This window comes from Stegodyphus dumicola, chromosome 7, assembly GCF_044657685.1.
Source record: "Stegodyphus dumicola isolate Sdum_Otavi_A_Nest chromosome 7, ASM4465768v1".
Taxonomy (NCBI): Eukaryota; Metazoa; Arthropoda; class Arachnida; order Araneae; family Eresidae; genus Stegodyphus; species Stegodyphus dumicola.
This window is the reverse complement of record NC_140774.1, coordinates 149,072,038-149,087,166: the sequence shown is the minus strand read 5'-3', so window position 1 is coordinate 149,087,166 and position 15,129 is coordinate 149,072,038.

The following is a 15,129-nucleotide window of genomic DNA, read 5'->3' as shown; positions in this document are numbered from 1 at the left end:
AAATAGCGAAAGGATAAATAAAAGTAATTATATAATTATTGTTATGAACAAAATGCGTACTAATATTTTGACTTAATGCTTATTCGTTTTTAAATAAAATGGTTAAACAAGACTGTTATTTAACAGCCATGTCCATAAAAAATAGAAAAGAGGGACAAAAAGGTACGTCTGCTATTATTAACCATAACACCATAACTTTTGAACATTTGCCTTCCGAGTTTCCATTAAAAAAAAAGAAACATTAGCCGCAAAATCAAAGTTTCTTGCAAGCTCCTTTCTCTCATTCCCAATCACTCCAAAACAGATGGTCTTTCCTTAACGTTGACTGTTTTGAATTTGATTTGGATTGGATTTTAACCCAGGCAAAAGGGCTGGTTTGTTTTTGGCCCATGTGAATTGTGAATAATAACCAGTTTTCCTCAAAGTCCTCCATGAAAGTATGCCTCCTTGCCAAATAGACCTTGGGCTTTTGACATATCCAAATAACTTAACCTAACCTGTCTATAAAGTAGCAGCAGTGGCTCAAAAATGCGAATTTATTTACAATACCAAATCTGTTGTTTATTTCCTTCGATGTATTTGCTATTAGCGCTCACATATGGAGTCATTTTTATTTTCCACTTGTCGAAGACATATTTTATTTCATTTTCTGATAACTGTATTAATAGAAGGGACGTTTCCTACTCAACCTTCTAAGACTCCGATAAGTCAAAACGGGTTCCTCTTAGCACACATTTTATCTTAAAAAACAGAAAATACTCTAGAAAGCTAAATCAGAAGAATATAGATGATGTTCAGTTTTGCTGTCCGCTTTTCAGCAAAACACTGCTTTACGGAGAGCGTTGTGTGAGAAGGAGCAATATCATGATGCAAAATGAAACCACTTTGCCAGCGTTTGGGCATTTTTTCTGATTAATAAAGTTTTTCCTGTCTTAATCAAACTTTCTTTGTAATAATGGTGGTTTCTTGCTTAGCCTTCCAGTACTCTTTCAAAATGGTGTTCTTGATATTAAAAATATGTAATAAACCTTCCTTTAAAATTTTAGTTGGTCTGACGAGCATTTTTTATTCTCAGAAAGATAGGGCTTGCATGGAACGTCTTTTTTTCACTGCCCCGCCCCCGTCACTTGACATTCGTTGCGTTGAAAGCTAGCTACAATACCAGCCTTGTTGGTCCACAGTCATACCTCAACCGACGGATTGTACTGAAATTTTATTGAAAAACTAAGGAATTATTATTTCAGTATTTGGAAAGAGCAGTGGTCAGGGTTGGAAAAGAGAAATGATTATTTGAAGAATATAACTTTAGGAAAACAAATTTGCTTGATTGTTGAATTAAACCAAGTTCTATCCGGTCATGGTCGTTGCCCAGAATATTTTAAAAGACTGAGCCGTCAAGACTCCGTGTTCTTTGACCTAGAGGGTAAGAGATGCTTATAAACTTGTTAATGGAAAATTTGATTTTAAGGAACTTTTATTGATTTTGGTAACAGAGGAAATTAATAACTTAATAAATAAACATATAATCCAAAAAGTTTAAGATTTTTAACGGTGTTTGTTAATTTTCTTTTACGCTCTCGTCGATCTTGCATTCTACCCGTTTGCTCTTGTACTCACCTCCGCTATCTCCCTTTTTGGGTATAGCTTTAATATTGAGCATTATTTTCTTCGCATTTATATAACATACATTCAACAAACCAATCACTGAATTCTTAACAGCAGCATAGCAACATATATTTGGAATTTCCTGATACAGTGTTAAGTGTTCGTATACATTTTATTATTTTTTTCAGTCTTTTCCTAGTTTATCCTGCCAGTGTTCAGTTTTCCTAGTAAGATGGCTTACAACACTTTCTATTTATTATTAACTTTATTGTGATACGTTTGGCTCATTTACACCACATAAAACTCACTTCAACAGAAAAATAACAAAATATTTAAAATCCGTTTAGCTTTAGAATTGCCGATATTATATTTGTATATAAATTTGCTTCGATGAGTCCTGTAATATATAAATGGGGTAAGGTTATATCTGTTCTACATTAAATTATCTGTTGAGTATACGTAGTAGATAGGCAGTTCTGAAATTCTTGAGACAGAGGTAGACAATACACGCTAAACAAAATTTATTTATTAGATGCGTAAATGTGGAATTATTTATGCGTACAGAAAAGAATTTGTGGCAACAACTGCAATTGATTTCTCGCAGAATAAATTTTGAAAGAAAGGAAAAGGGAGCTGACATTATCAGGTTCAATGTTTCTTCTAACTTTCTTCGGAAACATACAATGACCTGACTAGAACAGAGAGCTTACTAAAGCTATGTTCACTAATTGTAGTAAGTGGACAGGATACAGACGAAGGGTATACAAAACCCTTTATTTTTTTCTTTATATACAATGACTTCCGTACTTCGGAATACAATGACCCTCCACTCGGGGTCTAACTTAAAAGATATCAAAATAAAACTAAACTCTAATTTAACTTTAGAATAAGATTGGCCTTATAATAACAGAAAGCGTATGTAGCACAGAGACTGTGAACACTACAATACGTTTAATTTATCAAGAGGATTAAAACCTCTGGCCTGGAAGGCAAAGTAGCAACTGCGTAACTTCTAAGGTAAGCGGCCTGCTTCGAACTCACGGCTTCCTCTCTTCTGCTTGGCAAAAAGGCCACACTTAAATACTTGGCGTTCGCCAGACAACTTTGCATAAACTCCTTCACGCTTATAATTCTGGCCGGAAGTAGAAAATAAGAAGTGATAGTAAAGATTTAAAATAAAATAAACGTTAGTAAAACTTAAGATCCTTACATACTTCCCGCCAGAGTTAATTAGTTTGAAACTGAGGTCTAAAACGACCTTGTTGAAAACTTTTAGCTCTAGAAACTAACGCGAGGCCAAACTTTTACAAACATAACTTAGCTAGAAACTAGAAAATTTTAAAAGAAAGAAATTTGTTACAATAGCAGCTCCCGGAATATACAACAATCTTTTTTCTTTTTCATCTGTACTGCATCAAAACAGGAGCTTTATTCAATTCTGGTTCCTTCCAGAGATCTGGAAGGAAAACTAGTTTAATGAAATGTTACAGAATGACATTGTAAATAACATATAGAATATACTTTTCTTAACATTCTTATTTCATTCATGACTATTTTAATTATCTCTCCCCGTGCTCTCTGACATGTGTTGTAAAAACACCAAACACGAATGTGTTTCTGTCTATGTGTTCAACACTTCCTCCTACAATCAAAACACTAACGTGTTAAAATTCAACATACGAGACCTCTTAACACACCCTAATTTCAACTCTAGACCCTGAGGTACTATTCTGAAAGTGGCTAACTCTAAAGTGTAGCGTCAGAGAGCCTAACTACCTCATTCAACCTTTAACACATATTCAGCATGATTTAATCTTTACAGTCACACGAATAACAAAATTTTTTAACATTACTTTCACTTTTACCATATCACGGTATTTCTAAACATTCAAAATAACAGTTCACATGTATACAAGAACATATGAAGATGCCGTTAATTTTACACATTTGAAAACATACATTAGTAGTACATTGTTAACTTCTATTCTTTTCAAAGCAAGTGCCAATTCTTTCTACATTGAAATAATACTACATTTCAAAAAGTCTTTCAGACTAAAACTTCTTTCTTGTTAGAATGTTTTAAATAAAATTTATACAATTTAAGTCTTTATACAACGCTATTATACATCAACTTTAGTTTTACGCGCGAGTAATTGAAAAACATAATAAGAAAATCGGTCACAACTCATTTCTCGCCCTTTTGGCGATAAAGGTAGACCTCGCATGAGGTAAAACTTCTTCAAATCTGCCACTTGCAGTAAGAATGAAAGATTAACTTAAGTTTGTAAAGTAACACAAAATTTTACTTATCTTTGTAATATTCAGACATCCTTTTCTGGGCCCAGTCTTTAAAGGTGCTGCAGACCGTTGCTTGGTTGATCCTCCTTCTTGTACGGGCTCGCCCTTCAGTGCTTTCCTCTGGAAGCTTCCGTTTTTCACCACTACGGCCACCCTTGAACATCTTCCTTCTGTCCTCTGCTTGTGGTCTTGGCCGCTTGAAGGCAGCTGGTCTTGGTGGAACCGGGAAACTTCTGTCGTGATCCTGCTTGGACCTCGTTGTTGGCCGTTCAAATTTTTCTTGTACTTTTTCCTCCGCCGCTGATGGCCCTTCCGCAGTTCGGCGACTTTTGCTGCGGAGAGTTCTGTCGGATGAGTCAATCTTCCGTTTCACAGCCGGGTTATAGTTGCCGTCCTTTCTCCCGGTCTTTTCCACATACGTCGTCCTTCTCCCTTCTTCATTCTGGGGGTGTTCGTGAACTCTGTTTTTTGGACGGTGGAACGACTTCTTTTTCTTTGTACCTTCAATTTTTCCGCGGGGCAATTTTCTTTTCACTTGCTTCTGTCTCTCATTGGCTTGCCCTTGTACTTGTCGTTTTCCCACCTCTGGAACTTGTACCTGCGGTGTCTGCCGTACCGGATCCTGCAAAAGATCTGAAAAGATTTGCATTTTATTACGGTCATAGAATGGTTTTATCTGGTCAATGTTTGCGGAACAGGTTTCGCCATTTCTTGCCTTTAATACTACAACAGCGTGAGTTATTTTTTCTATAACATATGGTCCTTCAAAGCGTGGGAAAAATTTGGCAGTTTTATCTTCTGGTGCTGAAGAAAGTGAATGCTTAATTTTTAGTACTTCATCCCCTACTTTATAAGTTACTCCCCGTCGTTTCAAATCATAATAGAGCTTCTGTTTTCTTTGTGCTACTTCCGTATTCTTCTTTGCTTCCTTAATTAGTTTTTCTATATCACCCATTTTAAATTCTGGGGCTCTTTGTTGCACATAAAATAATTTATCTAACGGTGTTATAATCTTTCTGCCTAGAAATAACTCAGCAGGAGTTTTGCCCGTTGTATCATGTTTTGCGGTCCTAAGGGCGAAAGCAAATTCATTGACATAGTTATCCCAGCTTTTATGAAAATTTTTAACATAACTACGGATAATTTTCACTATATTTCTGTTGACCCGTTCCGCTATATTTGATTGCGGCCGATACGGGACCATTTTTAAATGACGTATGCCCAGTTTTTGGCACATGTCTTCAAATATATTACTTACAAATTGAGGACCATTATCCGATATAACTTTTAGGGGCGCCCCGTATTTTAAAATATATTTATTTAAAATAGAATCGGTAACTAATTTCGCGGAGGCTCGTTTTAAGGGAACAATTTCGGTCCATTTACTAAAATGATCAACTATAACAAGGAGATAGCGACTTTTGTTTAACTGACTTTTTGGGAAAGGGCCCAATAAATCGATACCGATTATTTCATTTGGAAATTCGGATTTAATACTATTTAGAAACCCGGCCGGGCGGAAATTAATATAATTAACGGCTTGACATGTTGGGCAGGACTGGACATACGCCCTTGTTAACTTTTGCAGTTCAGGAAAGTAGACTGCCTCGCGTACGCGTTGAGTAGTTTTTCGAATACCAGCATGAGAAGCTAAAGGGCTGTCATGGAGCTCTTGCAGGATATTTAATCTAAGACTAGCTGGGATAACAGGTCGAAATTCGTTGTTGGAATTCGTAGTTTTTGTATAAAATAATAGACCATCTATTAGTTCGTAATGGGCCGCCCTATTTCTTATCGCCACAATATCTTGGTGGCTAAAATTTTCAGGATCCTTCAAATACTCATAAATACTTCCAAACTCAGGATCCTTACCCAGTTCGGTTATTACAGTTTCTCGGGAATTTATTATACACGCTGTCAGCATTGCAACTTTTACGGTATTACCCTGTTCGTCTAATTTAATTCGTGACAGGGCATCTGCTACGATATTTTCCTTTCCGGGGGTATGCTTGATTACCAGATTATATTCTTGCAGCTTGAGTGCCCATCTTATTAACCTTGGGGATAAATTTTTTCCAGAGTACAATCTAGTTACCGCCGCATGATCAGAATATACTGTTATCGGCGCCTTTCCAAAATAGACTCGGAACTTTTGCACTGCTAACAGAACTGCAAGTGCCTCTCTCTCGGTCGCGGAATAGTTTCTTTGTGTTTGATTTAAAGTTCGGCTAAAAAATGCTACTAGCTGCTGATTTTGCGAAAGTACCGCTCCTACCGCATAATCCGAAGCATCCGCTGAAATTTCTAAATTTTCATCCTTTTCAGGAAATTTCAACACAGGGGCTTGCGTTAATGCTTGTTTTAATTTTTCGAAAGCACTATTGGCTTCGGCCGTCCACGAGAATCTTGCCTTTTTCCTTTTTAATTTTAACAATGGCTCAGCGATAGCCGCAAAATCTTTTATAAAGGACCTATAATATGAACAAAGTCCTAGAAAAGAAGAGAGCTTCTTTGCCGTGTTTGGAGTGGGATACTTTTGTACCGCGATTATTTTTGATTCATCTGTCTCGATCCCTTTTTGCGATATTTTGTAACCTAAATATTTTAATTCAGGGGCTGCAAATTTGCATTTTTCGACATTAACTTTTAGACCGGCCTCATTTAATAAAGAAAACACCTGTCTTAAATCCTGTACATGTTGGTCTAGATTATCACTAGTAATAATGATATCGTCTAAATAGATAAATGTGGACTTTCCGAGAACAGGTCTTAACACAATGTCCATGCATCGCTGAAATGTTGCTGGGGCGCCTGAAAGGCCAAACGGCATTCGCAAAAATGCATAAGTGCCAGACTTGGTTATAAAAGCAGTCTTAGGCACGTCCTCAGGCCTGATCCCTATTTGAAAATAACCATTCGTTAAGTCTAAAGTTGTCATAAATTTGGTTGATTTTATGTTCCTTAAAATTTCTTCTATAATCGGTAACGGATATACCGGATATTTCGTTATGGAATTTAATTTACGGTAATCAATAGCGAATCTCCACCTTTTTGGATGCTCCAAAGGATAATCATTATTTTTCTTACATAAAACCACCGGACTAGCATAACTACTTGAGATAGGCGTTACGATCTTTTTACGTAGCATATCGGTAATATGCCATTCTATAATTTTTTCCTTATTCTTATCATACCGGTATGGTTTTTGACGAACCGGCAATGCATCTCCGGTGTCAATACTATGGTTAGTAACCTGGGTAAATCCTGGAATATCACTAAATAAGGAAGCAAATTCACTTACCACTTGTCGGATTCTATCTTGCTCGTCATTAGGCAGGTGGTCGAGATTTACCCTTGGCGGTTCAACCTTTTCTACACGCACTGGCTTCATCGTCAGCTTAAGAGACGCTTCATTAAAATCCAGTGTAGCTTGTGCGTCTGAAAGAAAGTCTATTCCTAGTATTAAGTGTGCTTGCAAATTCTTTACTATAAAAAACATCACCTTTACTTGTTCGTCCTTGATACGGATGTACAAAGGTACTTTACCTACGCACTTACATTGTTCTCCTTGCGCCGCTAATACTGTTGTATTATCCGCATTATATATGCGGTATTTGCGAAAATACTTTCTAAAAAAGACTTCTGCCACACAGGAACACTGCGCGCCGGTATCCAGGAGTGCGGTGGCCGGGATATTATTTACCAAGACTTCAATCTTCGGAAGAGTTAAATTTTTCACCATTACTGTATTTAACTTGTAGGAAGAGGGGTTTTCGTGGCCTTCGGATTTCCGCACCCTCTCGTCAGCAGAAATCCGTTTTAGTTTAAATTATTTTTTCTTTCGGTGCTTTCCTTCTTTCTCCACTGGCCTTGAGACTTTTTTCCTGGGTTGCTATTGAACTGTCGACGTTCGCCGGCTGTTTTTGAATGCTCGGGTTTCCTTGCCCACTGATTCGCTTTTTCTCCGTAGCCATGTGCTTGAGTTTGCTGTAGTCTTGGCGTACCAAATTGGTTTCGCTGTTGATATTGGCGTCTTCTTTCGACGTCCGCCGTTCTTCTACTTTCAAACTGGATTGCTAGCTCAAATAATTTTTCCAGTGTAGTCGGATTTCTCAATTCAATAAAGTCTTGCACTTGGGGTAGTAACCTCGGCAAAATCACTTGAATTATTTCAGGATCCGGACGGTTTCCATACAAGAGCTTGAAAACGTGAATTTTTCTTAAAATAAACCTGGAGAGGTTTTCCATTCTTTGTTGATATATACTGAAAAGTTCTGTTTCTAATTTCGCACGATCCCTTACAACAGGGAAGGCTTTTAGTAGGGCAGTCTTGAAATTTTCGTAGGTATAGGTGGGACTTCCTGCTTGACCCAAGAGACTTCTGCCGATACATTTGAACCAGTTAAGCGCTTGGCCCCTCAAAGCGCTGGTAGCTAAGGTAACTTTTTGAAACTCGTGCACGGGGTAGAGCATGAAGTGGTCATCCAATTTTTCCAAAAAACTGGTTACCTGTGAGTTTCCATTAAACGTTGCTTCTGGTTTTATCGAAGCGCGCATGGTCTGGACAATATACCCAAATCCTTCCAGGGCGGCAGCTGGCATTTCTGGATTCTGAGCTGTTTCTGCAGGCAGCACAGGTTCTTCTTGAAACTCGGCCATGGTTATTCTTCGTCGGGCGCCACTATCAGGTTCAATGTTTCTTCTAACTTTCTTCGGAAACATACAATGACCTGACTAGAACAGAGAGCTTACTAAAGCTATGTTCACTAATTGTAGTAAGTGGACAGGATACAGACGAAGGGTATACAAAACCCTTTATTTTTTTCTTTATATACAATGACTTCCGTACTTCGGAATACAATGACCCTCCACTCGGGGTCTAACTTAAAAGATATCAAAATAAAACTAAACTCTAATTTAACTTTAGAATAAGATTGGCCTTATAATAACAGAAAGCGTATGTAGCACAGAGACTGTGAACACTACAATACGTTTAATTTATCAAGAGGATTAAAACCTCTGGCCTGGAAGGCAAAGTAGCAACTGCGTAACTTCTAAGGTAAGCGGCCTGCTTCGAACTCACGGCTTCCTCTCTTCTGCTTGGCAAAAAGGCCACACTTAAATACTTGGCGTTCGCCAGACAACTTTGCATAAACTCCTTCACGCTTATAATTCTGGCCGGAAGTAGAAAATAAGAAGTGATAGTAAAGATTTAAAATAAAATAAACGTTAGTAAAACTTAAGATCCTTACAACATGAGAACATTATCGCTGTATGATGTTCTATGATTTGAAAGCGGGGCTACACCAAGAAGAATGCCTTCAACATCTATTATTAGCATATGGAAATGGAACTTTATCTTATGAACTATAACCAGGTGATTTAAAAATTTTCACAGTGGTTGAAATTATCTCCTGGATAAAGTAGATCTTTGTCAGCTGCAGTCCCAGAACATACGCCGGATATGAAAAATTATAATCAATGATCACTGCCCATATCGAATGATACAGAAATGGCTTAACATTGGATCTGCAGCTACGCATAAAATTGATTATGAAAAACTGCATACGAGGAACTTTTATTTATCTTAGGAATCCTCATGAATTAACAGAAAACAAAAAAGTGGCGCGTGTCAGAATCAAATAAAAAGGTACGTAATAATGGTGGTCACAATATTAATAAAATTCATGATATATAATACTTCTCGCTTTTGACATTCTAACACGTCAAGTAAAGTATGGGTCTTTGAAGAAGACTCCAAATTAACAATGATGAAAAGACAAAGTCTAATGAAAAAAGCAACGTATGTCGTTTTATTCAGAACTACAATAGCAGCAATCAAGCAACAAGCATAGGTTATAGTTACAGCTAACTGGTTCATTGTTAAGGGTCTTATAGAAACTTTTAAGAAGTGAAAGATTAGAGAACTCGTGCTTCGCCATGATGCATCTTGTCATTCAGCAAGATCGATAGCGCAATTTCTTGAGTAAAAATACATCCACAATATTCTTCTGATCTTACTATATTTTATTTGAGCTATTTTTAATCTGAAAGAAAACTTAACAGTCGCTTTAATCCAAAGATGAGAATGATGAGTCTATGTAAGCATATTTTCTATCTATTCTAAGAAATGGATGGCTTGAAATATTTAATCCTGGGAAATTTCGCCTATAAAAGTGTTTTGATGTTGGAAGAAACTTCGAACATTCTTAAGATTTGTTAACTTCTGACAATTCAATTTAATTTTAACCAAAAATTTGGGTTTTCAATTTGCATCTTTTCAAGCACTTCTTACTTGGTAACGCAGCTTGTTCTCTCCAGATGGTTATGTATACTTTTAATACAAGCTTCAAGGTATATGTAGGTGAATAGGAACCGGAAAGTTATTTGTGTCTGCCTGAAATTGCCTGGTGGCTGAAAACGTAAATTTGAGTCTGGGCCTACGTGTGACGGAATAGGCTGCATGGTGGAGCCACGAAAAAGTAGCAGCTGGTGGTTATTGATGTTTAAATACTGGCTAGTGTCTCTGATTCTGGAGAAGTCCTGTCCATGGTAAGGAAAATGTTAAGCTACAGTTGAAAGTGTAGCACGTTAAAATTATAGCTGTGGTTACTCATACTAAAACCGAAAGGTGAGTTAACCTTTTGAAGACGGGATGGCCATTATAGTGGCCATAGAGTCCTCTCTTTGAAAAGACGGGGTTGTCCACTTTAGTGGCCATGTCTTTTTCCCCCATTTTCCAGGCTGAAAAGTGGGGTGAAATGTCAAATTTGACCTCCGTGGGGCTTTAACCACTTACCTCTTTCAAAGGTCTTTCTTTTGCGACATAGATGCACCCCTCTGAGAATCCATTAAACTACACACAAGAATCTTTGTTGCAAGTAGGAGGTGATTCCTTAAAGGGGGGAAAGCATTCGGTTCAAGATTCCCCGTTCTTTGGTAGCTTTTATTGCTACCAAAGCCCCGGCCTCAAAAGGTTAAATGAACTGTTATCTGTATTCTGTCTTAATTCTCAAGTACAGATACATTCAAATTAACTTTTGTTGAGTTCTTGTCTCTATGAACCTAAATTTATCACTTTCACGATAACTCGTATAAGGAAATCAGTGACACGTAATAAATAAAACCCCAGAGCTAACCGTAGAGGTTGCAATAATCCAAACATTCCACATCTAAACAATAAAGTGCCAGAAACCTGCGTTCTTCAGTTGTATTTAAAATAATTTTTGAGTCATCTGCGTATCATCATATACGTTAAATATAATATAATTCTTCAAACTAAATAAATAATCACAATTTAAATTAAGGTAAAACATTAAAAAAAAACCTTTATTGCTTCTAAGTTGTTCATTCAAGTCCGTATGGCTGCAGTATATCAACAACATTTACAGAAAATTACGCAACTAATACAAAGCGGTACGCATGATAAATGCTCTAATCTTATAGTGTAACGTAACATAACGGACCTATATATTGGAAAAAATATTTCTATATTTTCAAGTGAAATCAAAAGAAACAGCAAAATAAATTATAGAAAACTGTGTTTCTTCCTTTTAAATACCCCATTCTGTTTAGAGTTTACAATTATAATTTAAAAAATAAATTTAAAATTATTTAAAAAATGTATCAACATATTGAGTATTAGCTGTTCCCTTAACCGTTTGAGGGATCAATTAAATATTTGTTTTCTTTTTCTATATCAGTATAAATCATGCACGGGTGATGATGAATATCCTTGTAATGTAACATAACGACCAGACATTTAGAAACGTCAAAATGTTTATAAAATCAGTAAACAAACATTTAAAAAAGGTCTTGACACATTCACCATTTACTTATTTACTTATTACATAGTATTTCCTTTGCATTTTATGTTAAATATTCACAAAAGACGTTAATGGAAACCTTAGTTCCTCATTAATAACCTTCGATGAACTGAAATTTAATATATGAACGCAAATTATATTAGCTACAAAAGTTATTTACATAATTGAACAGAAAAATTTATATTACTTCCAAAACAATCATTATCTTCTAGGTTCCTGAAACTTCCCCTTTATCCATTATTTTATAGTCGAAAGTTTTCTTTCAAATAATATTCCTTCGTGTCCTTGGAGTTTCAACTGATAAGAATCGATATGAAACTTATTTTTCTAGCCTCTTCTTCTAATTTATTCTTCGAATTAATGACGTGGAAATAGTTGGAAACAGTTTCAATTAATCTAAGCTGATCGAAGTACGCTATTTTCCTTTAGTATCTCTTTCAAATCGGGTAACAGTATATCTGGATTTAAAAGTTACTTTGTCTTCCTTAGTACGGTTGCGTTCCTAAATACGATCTGGGTTCTTGGCTTTATTGTCTCTGTGTTAAAACGTTTTCCTCATTCTTGCGTAATGTAAAGTATTTTATAAACCCCCCTCTTGCATTTTATCGGTATTGCTTCTGATTAAACGACTCGAGTTTTGTTTCTTTCTCAAGCAGGATGTTTATCTGATCCTTCTTAAAAGTCGTTTAGGTACTCAAGAAAATCCTCCAAATAATATAAAGCTCGCGGAACAGTCTTATCTTGGCTCTTCGCTGGTTTATAGTTTCTAATTTCGTCTATCTCCTTGAAAAATGATTTAATTTAACCGACGAAATATCACGTTTTGAGTGCCGCATCATTAATAAGAAGTTTCATATCAGCGAGAAGTTTGATGCTGTTTAGTAACGCTAGAAGTAGGTGCTAAAATGAAAACACATTTTATAGCTTTCATTTATCTTTTTTATAGATTTAAAATCAATCTGGTAGCTTTTTTCTAGTATGCAAGTACAGCTCTTTGCCAGTATTGCTCTGATTACAACAGAGGCTGATAAATTTACAACATTTCCAAGTTTTCAAGCTACGCAGCATAGCAGATTTAACTGAAATTATTCTGGCGATAGTTATTGGAGGATTTTCAGCTTATCCATCCAACTAACATCTGTGCGAGAGGATTTCCCAAGACGAGCATTTCATGATCTAATAGATAAGGCAAATGCATTCCAAGGTTTAACTAGTATACAAATAGGATTCCATTTGCTGCAGAAATAGTTTTCTTGTTAAAGTGGTTAGGCATATTTAAAGCAATTATGCTGCATATTCTTATGAATGTTGAGGTTGGTTTTGTCATATTTTTCTAGCAAATGAGTACTGGTATTTCGACCTGGATTCAATCCCAGGCGAATGAGCTAGCTGTATAGTTGGAGTTTCATAGTTTTCTCCATGTATAGCGAGAATATGAACCAAATTCTCTCAGTATTTTTCCACGAGGGCATCACTCCTCTTAGGTGTATAGCCTTCGTGGTTTTTCCATATTCAGATAACCTAAACTATCTAGAAAATGATTTACGGAAAAATCTCGCTTTGCAAAAGACCAACTTATCTAACATTTTCAGGGTTATCAGGCCCTATATTTAGTCGTAAGTAAAGCACGAGATATAAATATTGAATTTATCAAAAAAGTCACCCTTAGACTGTTGAAGAATTTTAAAAATCTTTATCGACTTCAAAGGCGATCACATATATTTCTTTTCTTTTTAAAAGCAAAACATTTTTGTAAATATTTTTCTACTGACGAGAAAGGACCTATGCTTCTGCTGAAAATTACAGACTCATTGTTTTTGCTCTTTAATAAAGAAACTTATAACACCCAAAATCGACAATCTTAAAATCTAATTTTTTTTAATTCTAAAACTCCATTGAAAAATTGTTTTTTCCTAATTTTAAATACGATTTACTTAAATTTAGTTAACATGCAAGAAATTCTGAAAAATAGATGAAAAAGTCAAAGCTCTACTCACAAAATGGCAAAGACTATGTCTTCTCCTCAAGTACGTCTTAGGAACATAACAAATATATAACGTGCTTTCTGGCCTAAGAGGTTTTATAAAACGCCGTTAAGAATAAATTACGCTCATCTGCATTGATCAATTTATTTTATGGATAAAGGAGACTGGTGTTCTTATTATATATTTTTCAGAATAAATATTTTCTCAATTTATTGCAGCAGAAACTGTGCTGATTTAAGATAGGGAAAAAGCAAAGAAAAATGTAGCTAAAAATCACATTAGATCCGAACATATCAGATGAAGACAAAAATATAAAATTGGCATAAAATACCTGTTGCATGAAAGTATTTATTTTATTTTTATCTGCAACATTCGAATTACCAGAATAATATTTCTTCAAATTGAGAATTTGCGTCTCTGGCAAACTTTGCGAGATTTTCTCTGAGCATAAAATTTTCATTTTTCAATTGTCATTCTGTAAATGAATAATTCCTGTTCTTAACATATCGTTGTAAATGTGTACATATGTTTGTATTTTGTTTACATATGATTTCAATTTCTGTTTCTTGTAAATTTGAGCATGTGTCTTTTATAATTTAGAATTTGTGTTTTGAATTTATTTATAATTTTCGGGCTTTTATGTGCGTAATTAATTACACGATCTTTCAGTTTATGATATCATTTACATTCAGTGTATTTCAAATCTAATGCAACAAATTTGAAGTTCAGAAATGCTCGTCACAGTACGTCCCACTTTAAGCGTTTAGGCTACGGAGAGCTCTTTCCTTTTCCTCATGCATGCCGTCTTCCGCATCACAAAGGGAACTTTTAATTGTGCATAAAAATATTTTTTTATATATGTAACGAAATTTGTGTTTAATCATTTTACTTAAACATTTGAATTTCGTATTTTTTATGCAGTTTATTTCTGCGTACTCCATGTTGCTTCATGGCTTTAATTTCCAACTGATAGCATTTATATTGGACTATTGTAATGCTAAATTTGTTTTGGTAACATTTTGTACTTGTGTTTATATTTATTTATTAGGAATATTTCCATGAATCTCGTACTTTAATTAATTAATTGATGTTTCATAAAGTTACCTGATCATAAACTAAACCAAAAAGACAAGGCCTAATATTTTGAAACATTACATTTATAGCACTTACAGGGCAAAAGAAGGCACCAAGTTTATATCCAAGCAAAAACAAAACATCTGGAACAGAAATGATATTTTTGATTAATTCTATGGTTTGGAGAACTAGAAAAGAGGAATGGGAAAAAGAAATGATGGTAAAGAAAAATCCACGGTTAGTTGCAGCCATCAGAAAGATTACATTCGCTCTTGTATATGGTCCAGGAAGAAAAGAAGTTCCTACCTTTCTCTGTCACAATTACTTTAATATCAGGTCAA